Source organism: Stegodyphus dumicola, chromosome 1, assembly GCF_044657685.1.
Source record: "Stegodyphus dumicola isolate Sdum_Otavi_A_Nest chromosome 1, ASM4465768v1".
Lineage (NCBI taxonomy): Eukaryota > Metazoa > Arthropoda > Arachnida > Araneae > Eresidae > Stegodyphus > Stegodyphus dumicola.
This window is the reverse complement of record NC_140768.1, coordinates 76708253-76728067: the sequence shown is the minus strand read 5'-3', so window position 1 is coordinate 76728067 and position 19815 is coordinate 76708253. Positions and strand designations below refer to the sequence as shown.

Genomic DNA, 19815 nt, shown 5'->3' with positions numbered 1-19815 from the left:
CATCACAAAAAATCATGTGCACTGTCTTTTGGGATAGGAAAGGCGTTTTGCTTACTGAATTTCTTCCCAGAGGTGAAACCATTAATGCGGCACGATACTGTGAGACTTTAACAAAACTAAGGCGTGCCATTCAAAACAATCGAAGAGGAATGCTCAGTAAAGGAATTGTGTTGCTCCATGACAATGCTCGGCCCCATACTGCTGGTGTCACTCAATCGTTAATTCGACAGTTTCATTGGGAGCAGTTCGATCACCCGCTGTACAGCCCGGACTTGGCGCCATCCGACTATCACTTGTTCCTGCACATGAAGCGTGAGCTTGGTGGCAAGCGCTTTGGATCTGACGATGACACGAAAAATGCTGTGGAGTCGTGGTTATCGAAACTGGCGGGAAATTTCTTTGACGATGGTATACAAAAACTGGTCACCCGCTATGACAAGTGTTTGATCATTGGCGGAAACTATGTTGAAAAATAGTTTAAGACATGTATTTTCATGTAAAAATAATACTGGATTCGAAAAAATTGTTTTACTTTTTTTTTTTTTTTTTTGTTTTTTGTTTTTTTTTGGTACTTAGTTTTTGAATACGCCTCGTGTTTATATGGCTTTTTTGTTTGTTAATGAATTTTCTGCCCATTAAAAGTTTACTATTGTGAATTATACTATACATAAATGCATTTAACTACATATATTTTACCAAACCTGAACTTAAAAACTTCTTCTAAAACTTTGAACTTAATCCCTTCTGTGTAGTGATGACTACACATATTACAACTGTAAATATGAGGAGGCTAATTATCAATCTGGAAGAGTCGAAGGCCTATTCTAAAGTAATAGACAACAGCTGTCACCTGATTATGCTTAATGAATTTGACTATTACAAGTCTGGCTTCCTACACACGATATTTTTAAAGAATATAAAATACAGTTTTAAAATATGTGCAATATCGTTCCATTCAGGAAATCTTTACAAAAAGATACATTGAGCTATCACATAAGAGGAAAAAAAAAAAAGTTCCAACAAAGCTTTTATTTTTATAAGCATAGCCACAAAAATCAATATACATGTATATAGTTTCACTTTGCTAACCATCTTAAAACATTGACATATTTAAAAATATGTTTAATGAAAGGGTAAAAATTAGAGCAAAACTTTAGTTCGATATTTTTAATCACTTCAATTTAAGAAGATATGTGATTTTGAGCTATATTAAGTTACTGTGAATGGGTAGACGGTATATAAATTTTACTGCCTACAAAGTGGGCGGTAGGTATAAAAAGGTTGACTACACCTGATTTAGATTCATGTTTAATGGAATTCATTGTACAAAGAAGATAACTAATATGTTACTATTTTAAATACCATTACAGAATTTTGGCCACTGAAAAATTGGTATAAGTTTAACTAGTTTGCATTCAAATAAAGTTTGAGCTCTTACTTATTTAAGTATTTTATCAGCTGAATCCACAATTTATCTATTGAATATCTAATTGAATAAATTATCTAATTAAAGAAAGAATAATAAGTTCCTTCAAACTTTTGCTGTAATTATTAGCATAAGTTTGGCAGGATCTCTCAACTTTCACACTGGTCAAAATAAAAATATAGATATATAAATAATATACATAATTCATGAATTTTCTTCTCTCAATAGACTTTATATAATTTGACACCCTTGAAAATATTGGCAGTTTTAAACATTCAAATTTAATTAATCTGCCTGAGATTACTTGGTAAGAAGTTATATTTACGGGGGAAGCACTTCTGCAGAGAACCCGGTAAATGTAAACATCGCCAACTTTGGCGATAATAGTTCAAACCTGGTAACCTATCGGATTCATCCTATTCGCTTGTTTGAAGGTTGCAACCATTCCTCTTGAGTTCATTTTGTTGAATTATCACTGTCGTTGTTCACATTTGGAGATTTATATTCTTCTTCTCTTATTTATTATTATTTTTCTGATTTTCCACGTTATTTTTTCTGAATTTTTTAACAACGAATAGATAGAAATATTTTCGTATAATTAAAGAAGTTTTCGTCGATAGATGCCGGTTCTCGGCTCCTATTTTTATGGCGTAAAATTTTATTAAGATACTATATTGTTAATGCTTTTCTAACAATAACCTTTTCGAGGATGGCAGGTGTGACATAAATAACTGATTAAATGGAAATAAAAAATATTATTGATTATCTAAGACGACAGAGTAGTTTGATGCATCCCCATGGTCATCAAAATTAGCAAACCACTGCTGGTGTAAGGAATACAGTTCAAATAACTCTTGAAAAATAATAAAATGTATAAAGTTCTAGTTTTATTAACAATGCTACTAAAGAAAATTTGATTACTATTGAAGTTTATTTGTATTGTGAAATATATTATAAAAAAGACAGGTTTATTTTCGTATATCACGTTTAACCGGTTAGTTTTACATCTGCATGCTTATTATCTGTAAATTTGGTTGATCTTTACAATATGGTAACTGGTAGTTTGGCGACATTTTGAAGGCTATAAAGGTTACTACCTGGGACTTTGGTAATAATGTGAGCAGTACTCAGTTCCGATTACGCATTATTTTGTGTGAGGGAAATGAGAGATCATGGGATATGTCATGTGATATTAATGGACGAATTACGGTTCTTTAATCGGAAAAGGGGGGAAATCGGGAAAAAATCTGGAAATTTTGTATTTGGCTTTATTCTGTGTTGTGTGAAACAGTGTTCGTGAATTTTTGGATCCCATGGCCGTAACAGAAGTGAATTCGAAATGGGTATTTATGTATGTATTAATTTAATGTATGTGCTCATTTATATTTCAAGTAGTGTTTTTGAATTTAATTATATTTTAATTAAATGATAGTTATTTTGTGAATTTTATGTTTGTAGGAATTTGGTACACGTTTAAGTTGAAGTAAACGTGCATGGAAATAATTTAAATATTTGATACTAAGTATTTGTAATGCTTGCGGTATGAATTCATTGGTGACGTGTATAATGTAATAGATGATTTAGAGGCAAAAGTTTTTGGATATTTTATTTATTTTATATGTGGAAATGTTCATATTTGGAAAGGGTAAATACTTTTTCACGATCAGGTAATTTCATACATGTTCTTTTTACCGGGTTTAAAGATTGAGAAAATTGTCATGTATTTTCGTGAAATTTTTCTAATTTATGAGAAAAAAGCAATGTACATGGATATAGTGAAGAGTGTGCGCAATGCCATTTTTGTGCAATTCTGGGATTTTTTTTAAGTAAAAATAAGTCGGCGTGTACATGGTTTATGTGTATGTGTTATTTTGAAAAACGCGTAAGGAGTATGGTATTGTGCACTTTTTCCCAATTTTGCAGTGAATATTTGTCATGATTAAGCAGTTTTGTTAGATAAAATTTCTAGCATAAGTGTAATTCGGCTAGTAGATTGTTGGAAGAAGTGTTCAGTAGATAAAAAGAAAAGAAACATGTCTTTACTTCGTGAAGACAAAATGGCGGCGGGGAAAAAAAATGGAGGGTTGCTGTAGGAGAGTTGGTCACCAAATTTTCGCCAAAAAAACGCCAGTTACCATAATGTAAAGATCAACCGTGAATTTTTACTACCATATGCTTAATATATTGTTTTGTCTGCTAACTTGAATTTACATGCACTAAAAATCACGTTTACGGCTCATCGTCAATGAACCGCGAGCTTGGCAAGTAAAAATGCAACGGCGCCAACGGGTTCTTTCCCGAAGCGTCAACGGGTTCTCTGAGGATGAAAACCCATTTACGGGTACCAATTGGCGATTTTTGGCAGCACATGGATACCAAGTTTGTGCAATTCTTTGACTTGTTATTTTGGCTTTGTATAGCGGCAATTTTAGCACCAAAAAATCGCCGCTACACAAAAGACGAAATAACAAGTCAAAGAATTGCACAAACTCGGTATCCATATACACACTGACCTATTTTCAATTAAAAAACATCACAGAATTGTACCAAACTAGACATTGCGCATTCCTTTGAATTTATCCATGTACACGCAGACCTATTTTCACTTAAAAAAACATGAGAGAATTCCACAAACTTGGCATTGCGCACTCCCTTGACTTTGTCTATGTACACATCGATATATTTTCACTTAAAAAGGTCAAAGAAGCACCTAATCCTAGGTAAAAGTATATCTACGGAACCTTCAACTACTCAGGTTACCATAAATGAAACAACTTGGTGATAAACGAAACAACTTCGCAATACAATGGGTACTCTTCAGTCTACTCTAACCGATTACTCCTATCAATAGCTAGAGACTAAAGCTTTTTAATTTTTAAAGCCTATCACTGCTATTTACAAAATTTAAAATGAAACACATTTCATAAAAGGTATTCTCTTTAACATAATAAAATTCTGTCCTAGCAAAACTGACAGATGACAGGAATGGAAATAATTTAGAAACAACTCTGCATAAAACCTCACATACAGCAGACTCTCAAATTGCCACACAGGAAAGAACAGACTTTTGATTTTATTTTTTTAATTTGGCCAGTTTATTACTGATTGACAAACTAAGCAATTTAAAAGCAATAAGTGTACAAAACAAAGCTTCATCTGTCACACTTCATTGCATATAACTGTCAGAGTGTTGTCATTCAACAAAAAATTAGGATTTTCAGTTTACCTCTCAAATTAAAAGATTCTGTCTGTTGTTGAGTAACAGTGAAATTTTAAAGTTATAAATGCAATTAAAATATGACGTGCGCGTGCTCATGTAAAATTTGCCCCGCGCGCGTGCTGGAAAGTTAATCAATATAGTGTATATTCTGCAAACAGCATATTTTAATTACTGTATTATTGTAGTTGCAGTACATATTTATGTATGTGAATGTTCAAATGTTCTGTTCAAAGCTTTACAATTTTTATCTCTTTCCCTTTTACCACTATTTCTTGTAACCTCTATAATTAATATGGTGACATGGAGTTTTTTTCATAGGAATTCCAGTTTATTCCCTTTCTTCTCTCAATAACGAAAGGAGTAAAAAAAGTTCAGTAACAAATGCGATTACAACTCGCATTCCTCCTTTTATTGCTAGTTGTTAGCAGATTTAGGACTATACTATAAGTTACATTTTCAGTTTGTTATATACAGGCTTACAAGTTTTGCATTTTGTTGCTTGTACAAATGAAAATGTCAATGAAATTAGATACCTCAAGAAAGAGTGAGAAAAAAATTTAACAACAAAATTACAAATGATTTAAGTATTTGACATAATACTAAGTCGTGAATAATAAAACCTAAAACTCAACATTTTCAGTAACTTGACATCCTATTAGACCACATTAGGTAGAGTTTGTGGAAAATCTATCCAGCAAACAAAGTAATAAAATCTGTAAACTAAATCAAATTTTAATAAAACATGCAGCAGCTATATCATAACAAGATATGGCACTTCAAGGCTATTTTTCTCCTTCTGCCTTTCCTTGTAACCATGGTAACAGCATGGTGTGAAAAATGGTGGAGTCTTCTAACTTGCTAAAAGCCATTAATCCCTTCTGTGTAGTGATGACTACACATATTACAACTGTAAATATGAGGAGGGTCATTATCAATCTGGAAGTGTCGAGAGCCTATTCTAAAGTAATAGACAATTGCTGTCACCTGATTATGCTAAATGAATTTGACTATTACAAGTCTGGCTTCCTACACAGGATATTTTTAAAGAATATAAAATACAGTTTTAAAATATGTGCAATTTCGTTCCATTCAGGAAATCTTTACAAAAAGATACATTCATATCAAGATCACATAGGAAGAAAGAAAAAAAAAAGTTCCAACAAAGCTTCTATTTTTATAAGCATAGTCACAAAAATCAATATATATGTATATGTTTGTATAGTTTCACTTTACCAACCATCTTAAAACATTGACATATTTAAAAATATGCTTAATGAAAGGGTAAAAATTAGAGCAAAACTTTAGTTTGATATTTTTAATCACTGCAATTTAAAAAGATATGTGATTTTGAGCTATGATAGCATAGAATTTTTCTTTCACTTTCATTATACTGCTTTATATTTTAAGTAGTCCACTGCATGCATTTCCACTTTCAAAGGAATCCTTTACTTAAACCAAAACTTTGCTTTAAAGTAAAACATAAAAACTTATGATTTTCATAAAATCACACAACATACTGTTTCTTAAGAACAAGTTATTGGTAAAAGTTTACAATTGGGTGCCCCTTGTTTTTTGGCGATTTTTTTTTATGCCAAGGTCGGCACCAGGAAGACACAATTTCAAGATGGCCGCTACACAAAACAAAAATAAAATGTCAAAGAATTGCATAAACTCTGTGTCCATGTACACATCGATCTGTTTTCACTTAAAAAAACATCCCAGAATTGCACAAACTAGGCATTGCGCACTGTTTAAATTTGTCCATGTACACATCAATCTATTTTTATTTTTAAAAAAATCAGGAGTCTAAAGCAAAGTTACGCTATCATGGTAACCAGAAATAAGATTTCATGGCCAAAATTTTACAAAAAATTGTCGCTAATCAAAGGGGCACTCAATTCTACACTAGAGCCAAATTATTTTATAATATTTTCAGCAATATCGTAGATACTGAAAATCATACGATAAAATGGACTTTTTAAAAATTTTTTACTGCTATTAAGTTTCTTTACATGCTTTTAAAAAATTACTCATACATACTCTTAAACAGAGGTATACTTCTCAGATGAATGAAAAACTAAAAAACTATTCACCACAATATATCAACTTTTCAAATACACTGATTATTGTAAAAAGAACAGAAATCCTAAAGAATCCACAAACTATGTATGTTATTGTTACATATTTCTCTACTATATACATTAATATAAACTGAACGTATCTGCAATTACCTACAATATAATTTTTATTTTACAAACTTAAATTTATTATCTTAATTTACGGTATTAATCTCAAAAGTAGAGAGTTGGGATATCATAATATACATATAACAAGTGTAAAATGAAGTAGTAGTACAAGTAATAACTATAAAATCATTCAACACTGCATTTATGCATCTTAACACACCCATTATGTAAAATGATTATACTTTTACCAAAATGCATGAAAGGGGAATGCTAAAATTGCAGTCACAAAATATTATCACAAATACTTTTTAAACACATATTTGAGGAAGGTGGGGGAAAAAAAGAATGCAATTCGAATTAAGCAATTAACTAGAAGGTGTGTTAAACATGCTAATTTACAATTTTTAAATCCTTACCATGCACTTCATAAAATCTAACACCTTTTCCCCTTCCTCATAATACATATCGTCAAACTCAATGAAGCAAAAAAATTACATTACTTTTACGATATACTGTTAAAATAAGGCAACATAGTAAAAATGTTTAATTAAAGTGGGGAAGTTATTTATTATAAACTAACACAGTAACCTAGAAAATTAGACATTTCTAAAATCAGGAAACTGTAACTAGTGATAATTACGCATCTATGAATAAACATATATGTATGTATTAGTTACCACTTACTATGCCTTTATTTCAGTATAAACGTAAAGTTTCAATCCAATACGATGCAGCGTTTTCTCAATCAATTAACAAACTAACTTTCATCACATAGCTCTATCTAAACATACGCTAAAATGACGGAATCCCAAAGAAAAAGCGTTGCCAACATAAATTCACTAAATATCATTGTGAGGTACGATACTTCGAGGCCAGCAAGCCTTACAATTTATAATTTTTCATTTATTGTTCAGATAGTTCATGCTTCTTGACATCAAAATGCTGCTAACGCTTTTAATTTTCATATATTGTAAGTAAAATAATTGTATCCGAAACGAAAATAAAACTGCACAGTATTTTTGAACCATTTCTTCATATCACACAAACAACTATAGCATACATAACTTTTCACGTACAAAACTGCTTAAAGTAATCACTGACTAAAAGAAACAATGTTGCAAAAAAAGAATACAAATATACATTTATCAACGTTAACTTTTCCGTTTTAAAATCAGCCCTTAGCCGAAAGGGGCTGTTGGGAATGGCATCACTAAGCCAACGAATCAAAGGCCAGATAGAGACTGACGTCATAAGACGGCAGAGGAAAAAAGAACAGTCTCGGTTTAGATAGCTAACTACTACTAAGAACATATAGTGAATTTGAGTTTCAGAAAGCAGCGCCAGCTTTTACTCTGTATCACGTGAAGAACATCAGTAAAGCAAAAAGACGAAAGTAAAAGTCAGGTGGCCGACATCAGTCGACGAAAAAGGTGTGTATCTGGTTGAAGGTCCAAATCAGTAAACTGAAGAATCTAATATAAGTAAAAAATGTTAAGGATGGAGAATGTTAGATGGATATTTGTGCTTTTCCCTGGAAAATGGAGAACATCTAAGAGAGTTGATGCAGTTGTTAGGATGAGTGATAACTGAATCGAAGAAATTTCTGGCAAGTTTTTGAATATAATCTTGAATTGTATCTACTTTGAGATCACGGTGGATATAAGAATTTGGAATGAACCATGGCACGTTGATGATCTCTCTTAGTGCTTTGTTTTGAAGAACTTGGATGTGTTGAAGGTAAGTTTTGGTAACGTGGCCCCAGACAGGACTAGCATAGAGTAATGGTAATGCTGGTGGAAGTGTAGATTTATATAAGAGGAGTTTATTAGAAACGGACATATGACTTCTTCTGCCAAGAAGTGGGCGCATAGTTGCAATCGTGATATTGATTTTTTTCACAGTTTCTCTGAGATGTTTCTGAAAAGTCAATTTTTTTTTTATCAAGAATGACTCCTAGATATTTAACTTCGTCAACCCAGTCAATTTCTTCATCAAACAGAAGAGGTCTATGTGGAGTGAAATTTGTTTGACCTTTGCGAAAAATTATTGCTTTTGATTTTTCGGTATTAACTGCAATCCTCCAAAGAGTGAGCCAAATTTTTAGATGATTGGGGTAATGTTGAAGAAGGAGCTGGACATCAGTAACAGTAGAAGCTTGGGTCATAATTGCTGTATCATCAGCGAAAAGAACAAGGGTAATTTGTGGGTCCTTAGGAATATCGTAAATGTAAATGTTACATAAATATGGAGAAAGTACAGATCCTTGAAGCACTCCAGCGAAAATGTTTCTCGGGGAAGAAACAGAACTGCCAATTTTCACTGCAAAGATTCTGTCTTGGAGACAGGAAGCAATAAGTCTAATACAATGATCGGGGAAGTTTAATTTGATAAGTTTGTATATAAGTCCACGGTGCCATACCCTATCAAAAGCTTTAGCAATATCAAGGAAAATGGCTGCGGTAGGGAACTTTAGATAGCTAAGGACGATGTTAGCACCTTGTAGCTAAATAGATATTTCTTATTCATTTAACTTGTACTTATGTGTAAATAAACCTTTTTTCTTAAGTTTAAATGATTTGATGTGATCCATTTATGATAACATAGCTGTTAATTCATCGGGTAGATGAGTTATGAATCCTTTCTGAGTTAGCCATTGTTCGAACGTAACGCATTACGTAACATAACAGGGGCATTAGCCCAGAAGGGATATTAGTCTCGAAACAGCATTTTGCGTCGAATCACTATAAACGGCTGTATCACTTTCAAAATTGTTAAAATATTATCGCCATGTAATATATTTAAAGAAATTAAATAAGGAAGAATACTGCTAAATAAGGAAGAATCTACATGAATGTACTTTCTCGCATTGTGAAAAAACAACGATATCTAGAATTATCAGATTTTGAATAACGTAATTTTCCACTCGAATATGGGCACCTGAAAGCCGAATCTTAAATTTCAAATTTGTTTTATTATCTATTTCATATTTTTTAAACTTTAAGGAATTTTTGATTAAGAAGCTAAACGATTTTCAAGCGAGCAGTGGCAACTCACGGTGCGGAATAAAATAACTTTGGCTCTACTCTTATATGCGAGATTCTGATTCTGGATTCTAACTAGTATGTAGTGCACTGATTGCTCTTGAAATTTTCTGATACTGACCCAGTCTGGTAGGCGGTCGGTGATTTTACCTTCGATAAATCAGTTACCTTCGGGTAAGACGAAATGTCCTTTTTCAGGGTAGATTGTGAGCTCAACGAAATGAGTTCAGTTAGCTTACATCAAACGAATAAGACTTTCCCCCTAAGAAAAAAGGATTTCTTGCGTTCACCTAAGGAAAAAAGGAATAAGAAGAAACGGACCAAGTCGGATTTGGAGGCTTTGGATACAGATAGCGGGAAGGAGGAAACCAACTTGAAGAACTATTACTTTGTTCCGGATAACGCTGAAGGTATGGTTACCCTAGTTGAGCATATTAAGAAGTACGGAAGTGAAGGAATGGAAAAACAGTCGACGACTGCTATACAGCAAGTCATGCTGAGGCAAGCTATTGAGATAATAGAAGAGCAGGAGAAGGAAAGGAGGAAACATAAAGAAAAAGAGGAGAAAAGTGCTGATAATGCGGAAGGCAAGTGGATTTCGCCGAAGAAGACGGCAAGACCTACCCAAAAAGATGAGCCGATGGAAGTTTCAAAAGAAAACATATTTGAAGCTCTTAATCCTGACGAAAAGCAAGAAGTAAGAGGAGCTAGTGAAACGGAGGAGGTGCCCCCGCCCACAGTATTCCAGCAACATGCAGTTGATTGGTTGAAAGTGCATGAGCTACTGATAGAAAATTGTGAAGATGAATTCGAAGCTGATATGAAGTTCAGATCTATCTACGTTAATATGAAGAGTGTTTCTGATTACAGAAGAATTACTACTGCCCTGCAAAAGAAGGTAATACCACGTCACTCTTTTCAGTTAGCGAGTGAAAAGCCGCTGCGCGTGGTACTGAAGAACCTGCCCAGTACAGTGACTGAGGAAGCTGTAAAAACCGATTTGGAAAGTCGTAAGTTTCCCGTGCTTAAAGTCAGGCAGATAAAGAAGAGTAAAGGAAACAACTTTGAGAAATTGCCGTTTTTCATAGTAGATCTGAAGAAAAATGCCACAGGATACGCCATTCACCAGCTTGATAATATGTTCAGCGTGAACATCAAAGTGGATAAGTTCTATCCCAGGAAGCGTCCGCTTCAATGTTTTCGATGTGAGCAGTTTGGACATTCCCAACACATATGTACCAATCCAGAGAAGTACTGTAATTGTGGAGGTAATCACCGTAGTAATCAATAAGATAAGCCTACCTGCCTGTTTTGTAGGGAATCACATGTGAGTTCGTATCGTGGTTGCCCTGAATACAGGAAAAGATTTGAGAAAAAACAGCCCACTCGGAAGCAAAACCTGCAGAAGCAGCAGAAGAAACTTTCCACCCCTGAAGACTTCCCGCTACTTGCTAAGTCCGATGTTAAAGTGACTGAAGTAAGCTCGACCTATAGCTCCAGAGCTAAAAGGAGTTTATAACCGCCGCCTGAAGAGATGACTGCTGAAATCAACTAGATGCAGGATCCAAAAATTACGAGTTTTTTTAGCACAGTTATCGCACATATTGAGAAGATTAGGGCAGATTAGGCAGCTACAGCTAAGAAGATGATAGCTGGATTCCAGGCAGCTTTAGCAATGCTGAAATAGTAGATGAGGATTAAATTTGCAACTGCTCAGATGTGACGCTGTGGATTATTTCTGTACTTAGTAGGCTTCATTATCATGGATTAGTATGATCATGGACACGACAATCACTGGTTAATTTGGAAGTGAGATTTCTGAATTTGGTTCTCACACTTGTTCGAGTTATGCTAGGTTATTTTTTGACATAATTCGTAATCACTTAGCTGTTCTACAAGGGGTAGGGTTCTTTAACCCAGGCACCTTAGTGTTACACCATTTCTCCTCGTGTCTTATATGCGCCCTCAGGTCGCCGAATGCGGCGTTATATGTTGTGCGCTGGTTTTTGAAGCGATTGCGTGTTCTGTGATGGTTTTGGAGCCGATTTTGATTTCTATGGCAACGTGGAAACTTGGATTTTACTACTGTAGTGGTTTTAGTTGCTAGTTGGTTCGTGAGGTGTGTGGTTTTAAATGATTTATGATGCAACCGAGGGCGTATATGTAATGAAAGACGTGTTGGCAAAATTTTGGTCGCGTGGTTTGGTACAACTATTTTTTCGGGTGGCTGGAAACTCTGCAAGCATTTAGGAGAAGAAGGTTTTGAACATTTATTTGTGAAACATAGCATCAATTTTGTGAATAGTGAGTCTGGCTGTCGTGTAAATATGGTAGAGATTACGTGGCGCGTTTCGGCATGTTAATCTCTACCGTACGTTGCCGACTTATAATCGGAAATGCGATTTGGAATTTTATTTGCTAGTTTATATATTTTTCCATCGTTGTTCTGAAACGGGAGAAGATGCTTTTAATAAATTTGTGGTGAAATTGGTTTCGTGATGTTTGAAATTGGTATTTCTGCTGTTCGAAGAATCATTCATTCATGGCAAGCGCATTTTGTTTTATTCTTGTTCTTATCTTGTAGAATTTTATGTTCATTGTTTTTTTAATATGAATTTCTGTCATTATTGTTGCTTTTTTGAATTGTTTGAAATTTATTTTAGTTTATTTTGTTGATTAGTGCGCAATGCCTAGATTGTGCAATTCGTATATGTTTTTTAAGTTTAAACAGAACGCTGTGTACACGGTTATTCTTGAAATTTATTGTTGTTATGATAATTTATTTAAGCCAGGTGTGCGTAGGTCGTATATTCCTTCGTTGCCTACATTGTACAATTTCTAGATGTTTTTTCAAGTTTAAACAGAAAGCAGTGTACATGATATTCTTTGAAATTTATTGTTGTTATGTTAATTTATTTAAGCTTAGGTGCGCGTAGTTCGTATATTCTTTCTGCATAGATTGTGCAATTATGTGAGTTTTTAAAGTTAAAACATATCGCTGTGGATTCTTGGCAAATATTTTTGCTTAGAAACTTTAGGCTTTTTTTGCTATCTAAATTTTTTGTTTCGGATTTTTAGCTTAAATTGTGTGTTCAAAACGTAGTTTTTGCACCTGCGAAAATCGCGTTTTTGCAGACATTTTAGGCTTAAAGTTTGAAACGTAGACAAAAAATTTAGGTAGTAATATGGCGGCGTCAAGTTTTTCTCCAAAAATGTGTGGCGAGAAATTTGTCGCCAACCGAGGACGTATATGAGAGTTGTTCCAATACTTTTGTCTCCAGCGCGCAAGACTTTCTCTCGGAAATTCTAAAGATAGGCTGTTTTAAGGTATTTTTATCCCAAAGCGGGTGTTAGCCCAAATGTTCTGGAAACGTGTATGTATGCGTAAATGAAAATCTCTCCGTTCAGCGTGATATAAAATCTGAAAACTTTCAGAATTTTTTAATTTCTAGTTTTTTCTTTCTTTCCTCCCTCTCTTTTCCCCATGAAACAGATTCTTTTATACCAAGGATGCAGCATTATACATAGAGAGAATTACAAAAATTCTAATGAACCGAACCCTTTCGCTGGAATTCGAACTTCAGTCAAACTACCGGTGTCTCATGATTTCACCTACGTGGCCGGTCGTGGGTTATGGATTTAAATATATTAACAGGCTTGAAGATAATACATCATTACAATACTCGGGCGAAGATATCCAGGCATAGAGGTGAACTTTGAAATCAAGGATAAATCTTTCTAAATTAGTTTTCTATTGGCAATAACTGACGGCAGGAATTGCCCTGCGTGTTAAAATAAAATGGATGTACTATATGATGCTGTTTCGTTCGATAGACTCTGGTATAAAATTTTAAAAAATATTCATAATAGCTGAAATACTAATTAATAAATGTTTGTTACATTATTTATTATTATGTTACATTATTTATTATATTTTATTATATTATTTGTTAAATTAATAAATGTTAGCTCCTTATTGATTAATAATTAAGGTTTATTACTCTTAATAAGCTTGGGAATTTTCTTTTAACTAATTTATTATGATATTCAATTAACTTATTCATTTTTATTTATCATCTGAATTTTCATTGCAATTATTCCACTTTATTTTACATTTTCATCAACAAGAATTTTTGAAAGCATATTCAATTGAAAACTATGGTATATAAATTGGCATTTGAAACTAGATATCCATAATGGATGCGGTAAACGGCATATTATTATTTTATTTCCTTATCGTTATTTACACTTCTAATTAATCAAGGTAAAACAAAACTGCTTACCTTGTCCCAATGGGTTCTGCCAGGGCCACTGGTTGAAATTGATCTCTCCTGTGCATCTCAATAATCCATAAATGATAAATACATTCTTTGCACAAACATATTTTAATGAAGGCGCAAACGGGTTACAGAATATTTACAGAATGAAAAATGGTTTAAATTTGACACGACACATCGTGCGACTTCTCCGCTCCGAATTCTCGTGCGATCTCTGACAACAACTGGTCTTTTAATCGCATGGCCATTGGGCAAGCGGACAGCACAGGCTCTCACCTTACCATCTCTTCCAGGAAAGATTTCTATTATGATGCCTATCTTCCACATCAGCCTTGGAGTTTTATCTTCATGCACTAATACAATAGTTTCTTTCTTCAAACACGTTCCTGTTTTCGCCAGTTTGGAATAATGAGCAGATTTTAAATTCATCAAATAATCCTGTCTCCATTTTCTCCAGATTCTTTCTATCAGTATTTGTTGATGTCTAAATCGACGTGTAAGACTCTCCTTTGTTGAAGTCAATTTAGAGCTTCCTTGTGGCAATGATAATAACCGTCTTCCTATTAAGAAGTGACCAGCGATCAAAGATTCTGGCTCTCCTAGATCCGAGTATGTAAATGTTAAAGGTCTGGAGTTCAATATAGCTTCCACTTATATTATGACTGTCTCTAATTCCCTAAATGTCAAGGATGATTTGCCTAGGATCCTCTTAAGAGCCTTCAGAGACTGAACCATACACTCCCAAAAGCCACCATGTCGCCCTCTCAACTATAAATTTCAATTTGATTCCTTGCTTAGAGAACTCGTCTTGAACTTTATTGTTTTTCTTCACCTCGTTCAATAGCTCTAATTCTTTTTTCGCTCTTTTAAAGGTTTTGGCGTTATCGGTATACACTATTCGGCACAAACCTCCTTTCGCTATGAGCCGTCTAAATGCAAGCAAAAATTTTTCTGTGGAAATGTCAGCTGTAAGTTCTAAATGCACGGCTCTAGTTACAGCACAGGTAAACAGTAAAACGTATGTCTTAGATAATTCTCTTCCATTTTTGACTTACAATAGGCCTGCGTAATCTATTCCGGAGTTCTCAAACGGAAAGTCTTCTCGGCATCTGTCTGCTGGGAGAGGTGCCATATCTTGCATGACAGATTTCGTTCGAAATATTTTGCAGACATTGCAATCGTACAGAACACTTTTAATTTTCCTACTAGCCTTCAGCAACTAAAATTTATCTCTTATCTGATTTAAAGTATCTGCTATTCCTCCATGCCCTACCACCTGATCGGTACAGGTCAGTTTGACGTCAACGTTTCGACGCGGGGTCAATTCGGACGCGGGGCCAGCTCGACATCATACTTTTTTTTGCTTTTGTTTGACGCCATACTTTTCGTATTTTTATTTATTTTTAGAATAAGTTTGCATCATCATTCAAATAAATTGTGTCATCATCATTTGATGTTTCAAATTTAAGTATTAAACTGTAGATATATACTGTAGATAAATGAATTCAAATTTAAGTATTAAACTGTAGATAAAATCATGCTTTAGAGCGAAAGCCTGCATGTCTAAAGATGAATGAGGGGGAATTTAGAATGAATGAGTTTTGTAGGGTTCTCCACCTACACTTGAATTTTAAGAATGTTAAAATAGCCCATCGAGTTGTAGAATGTCGAGTAAGGTGTGTCTATTTGGTCGTTAAATTCTTACAAATCATTGTGGTTAGGGGAAGTGTTGCAATACTAAAACACGAATATTCCCGTTTGACACCACATATGGTGGAGAGCCAGGGTAAAGTTAAATTCATGTTTGAATACTTGAATGAATGTGAATTAAGCAGTAACTAAGGAAAATAAATCGTTCAAAAACAAAACTTATTCAGTGTCAAGAAAGTGTAAATTATAATGCATTTAGAAAGATATTCCTTCCAGATGCTGGAAGGAAGAGAACAGATGATTGCTGAAGTCCAGGAAAGGTTGCTGTAAGAGGAGAGAGTTAAATAAGTATCTACATAAATTTATTCTACCTTTTGTGAAAAAACAGTTTTTTTTATGTAAACGAGGCTCTTAAATTTTAGTTCAGAATTGTGGAAACTTTTCAACAGGTCGTTTCTAGGACCTGCTTCCAAGTTTACCAAATTATGGCAGCGGCAAATGTAGGGTTTATATTTATTTTAACTAACATTTATTTTAAGTTTAAACTATCTTTCCTGTCAAGCCTTACTTTCCCCTGGAATTGCCAATGCCAGAGTATGTAAATTTTAGTAGAACGCGCAAGGATTCAAATTGTCAGCGGAAGTAATCTGAGTTAAATAGAAGTGAAACGAGTTCGAAGGTGTGCTTTCTTGTTTCACGAGCGTGGAGGTGGCTAGTTAGAAATTGAAGAACCACGCGTTTCGGCCGGTGTGCTTGCCTCAGTAGATAGTTAAATCTTTCAACGTAATATTCAGAAGTTTGCTGAATTGTCAGCTGTATCTTAGAACTCGGTTAGGTTAGTTACGTTTAGAGAGCCTCGTAGTTAGTCACTTGTTATTATTCTTTTTTTAGTTTCTTATTTTTATTTTACCGCCGGGTCGGCGTAGTTTGTGAGCGTTAACAGCACGCATCTGTAATTTCTAAAGTAAATAAAAATAATATAAAAAGGGATTTAAACCCTTCTCAAGACTTTGTATACTTTCCAGTTCATAGCAGTCACCACTATTGTTGCGTGCAGGTTGGAAGCGCGCAACATTACAATTTAATTAATTAACCTTTGGTTAAGACTTGACATAATATAGTATTGCCAACAGATAATTCTTTATTTTTATTAATTTTGGGTTTCTTTCTATATATATATATATATCCTTTTTCCTAAAAAACATTGGAACTGCATAACACCTGAATTTAAAATTATTTTTGTCAGACTTTATGTGAGTAATAATATTTATTCTAATAAGCAATTATTCACTATTATTTACATATTTATTTATTTTTGTTACCTTCATGTACTAGTAATTTTCTGTACTGCTTATGAATAGTTTCTGATTTATTGTCATTTCTGTTTTATGTGCGCTATGAAATTGTAAACTCTTACCGATGGCTTCTAAAGATACGTCTTCCTCACCATCATTATTAAACATCTTTCAATCTTTAACTAGCAATCCTGAAAATGATTCCATATAACCCCTCCAGATTGAATGATATTCTACGAATTACTGATAAAATTAAAGATCTTTTAAACATCGTCAAAAGTAGAAAACTTTTGACGATGTTTCATTTGTGTTCTTGGGTGTTCTTGGGTGATTTTGTGTTCTTGGGTTTTACCCAAGAACACAAAAATATTCCTGGCCATTTAACAGCTCTTCGTCAAATAGTGGCAGACCAAGAACTTACTCTAGCGAAGCACGAAGGTACAATTTCGGAACTGAGAGAGCAACTGTCTCTTCAGCGTTCAAATACTACAGTTATTTCTGAAGTGAAGGAACATTTGCAGCAACAACAACACGAAGTTAAAAAATTATTCGAAACAAAGTTTCTAGAACAAACCCCAAATTCCTACGCCGTTTCTGCCGCCAAAAACATTTCTTTGAAACAGACTCCAAAAAGTCAAATCAGAGATCATATTCTGCACCTGAAACCTAAAGATTCAGAGAGAACACCTGAAGATATCAGACATCAACTAAGTTCGACAATTAATCCACAAAAACTGGGTATTTAAATCAATAATATTCGTACTACTAAGTCTAATGAGCTTTTAATCGGTGTCGAAAAGAAAGCAGATTTAGAACACTTACATCGCTCAATCATTGAAAAATTCACAACTACAAGCCTCCGTAACTGTTCGTACTTCAAAACCCAAAAGAACTAAACTCATAGTGTTTAATGCACCCTCTTCAGCGGCTGCTGAAGATATCAAATCGGCTTTTCTGAAAATTACATCAAATAATAATCTTGATATTTCGTGTTCTCCAGTTCACCGATCTGAAAATACAAATAATTGGATTGTAGAAATTTCTTCAGATTCTAGTGACTGTTTTACTTCGTCAAGAGTCTTCATTGGATACAACTCGTGTTCCTTCCGTCCCTACATTTTTGCCAGGGTCTTCGACAGGTTTTTTGCCAGGGTCTACGTTGCCTTCATTGCCAGGGTCTTCGACATAATAGTCGAAGCTGTCAAAATCCTCCCTGCTGTTCCATCTGCGCAAAACAACATTCCCATAGAGAGTGTACCTCAAACGTAAAACTCTGTGTAAATTGTGTGCGAAATAACCAAGAAACTGGTTCTTCGTTGCCAACTGATCACGGTGCTCATGAAAAAACATGCCAGACTTACAGGAGTCAGCTCAACAAATTATTGTACCCAGACAAAGCCACAACCTCACATGTTGCCATCATCCATAACTAAAAATTCTTCAGTTGCAATTAACATGCAAGAGCGCAATTTAAAGAACAATGTTTCAACTCAAGATTATAACGTGGACAGTGATGTACAAAATAATCTACCCCCAACCTTGCTAAAAGATTCGATACCATTTTCTTCAATTCGTTTTCTCCAAATTAACTTACAAAGAGCAAAAACGGCTTCTGATCATCTAGCAGAATTCCTAACTCATAACCTTAAAGACTTTGTTTTAATCCAAGAACCCTATTGTATCGAAGGGAAAGTAACTAGCATTCCAACATCTTGGAATGTCTCAATATTCTCCTCAGTCCCCTAATCAACATCCCAAAGCAGCTATCATCAGTTTTAATCATAGCTGGCACCCAATTCTAATTACAGCCAAAAGAGACCTAGTTACAATAGGTCTTAATAGTTACAACTCTCAACTTATTTCAAGTATTTATGCATCTCCCTCCGAGGATATTTCTCCTTTGCTTCAAGATTTAGAATCCATCTTGTTTTCCTTAGGAGGTCCCCACATAATTTGTGGAGACTTCAATTCACACAAACAGCTTTAGGGCTACAACTCCACAAGTCCAAGAGGAAAGTCTGTTGAGGAATTCTTTAATTCACATAATATTGTCATTCATAACCAAGCCTCGGATTTACCTTCTTTCGAAACAATGTATGGGAGAGGGTGGCCAGATCTCGTAGTTACTTCCCATCACCTAATTAATTCGATTTCAAATCGCAAAATTGAAGAAGGCAACTTCCACTCAGATCATAAACATATTATTTTTGAAATCAAAGAGAACTCAGAATCAGTTTTAATGAAACGTTTTAAAATTACTAAAAAGAAAGGAAAGAACTTTATTAAGCAAATTCAACAATACGCACTTCCAGTGACTTCTTCCTTCCAACTAAGTGCAACAAAAGAAGATCTAAATAAAGCTACAGAAGATTTTATAAAAAAATCCAAGAAATATGTGAAAATACCTTTCCAATACGATCTTCAAAACCTTACTTTCATATAAATTGGTGGACTAAAGAGTTACGCGCTCAGAAGCATAAGGCGAGAGCATTGAAACGGAAAATGAAATCGATTACTGACGATGAATTAAGAAATAGAGCCTGGCTCAAATTCAAAAAAGAAAATGCACACTACAAAAAGATGATTCTCGAATCTAAATTAAAAAGTTGGCACAAATATTGTTCAAACAATAAAGAAATTTATGGCACCTTAAACAAGATCGCCAGTAGTAAAATATTTAAACCGTTGCAAATCCAACTTCCCTCAAATTTGCTTTCAAG

General features: G+C 34.2%; 1 protein-coding gene across 1 annotated transcript in view; it reads right to left on the bottom strand.

Moving 5' to 3' along the window:
- Nucleotides 1–7666, bottom strand: part of Pp4-19C (protein phosphatase 19C) — a 42344-nt gene extending 34678 nt beyond the window's left edge. The window contains exon 1 of the mRNA XM_035369605.2: nt 7517–7666. The gene's annotated coding sequence lies outside the window, so the exon portion shown is untranslated. The remainder of the gene's footprint in view (nt 1–7516) is intronic.
- Between the last annotated feature and the right edge of the window lie 12149 nt (nt 7667–19815).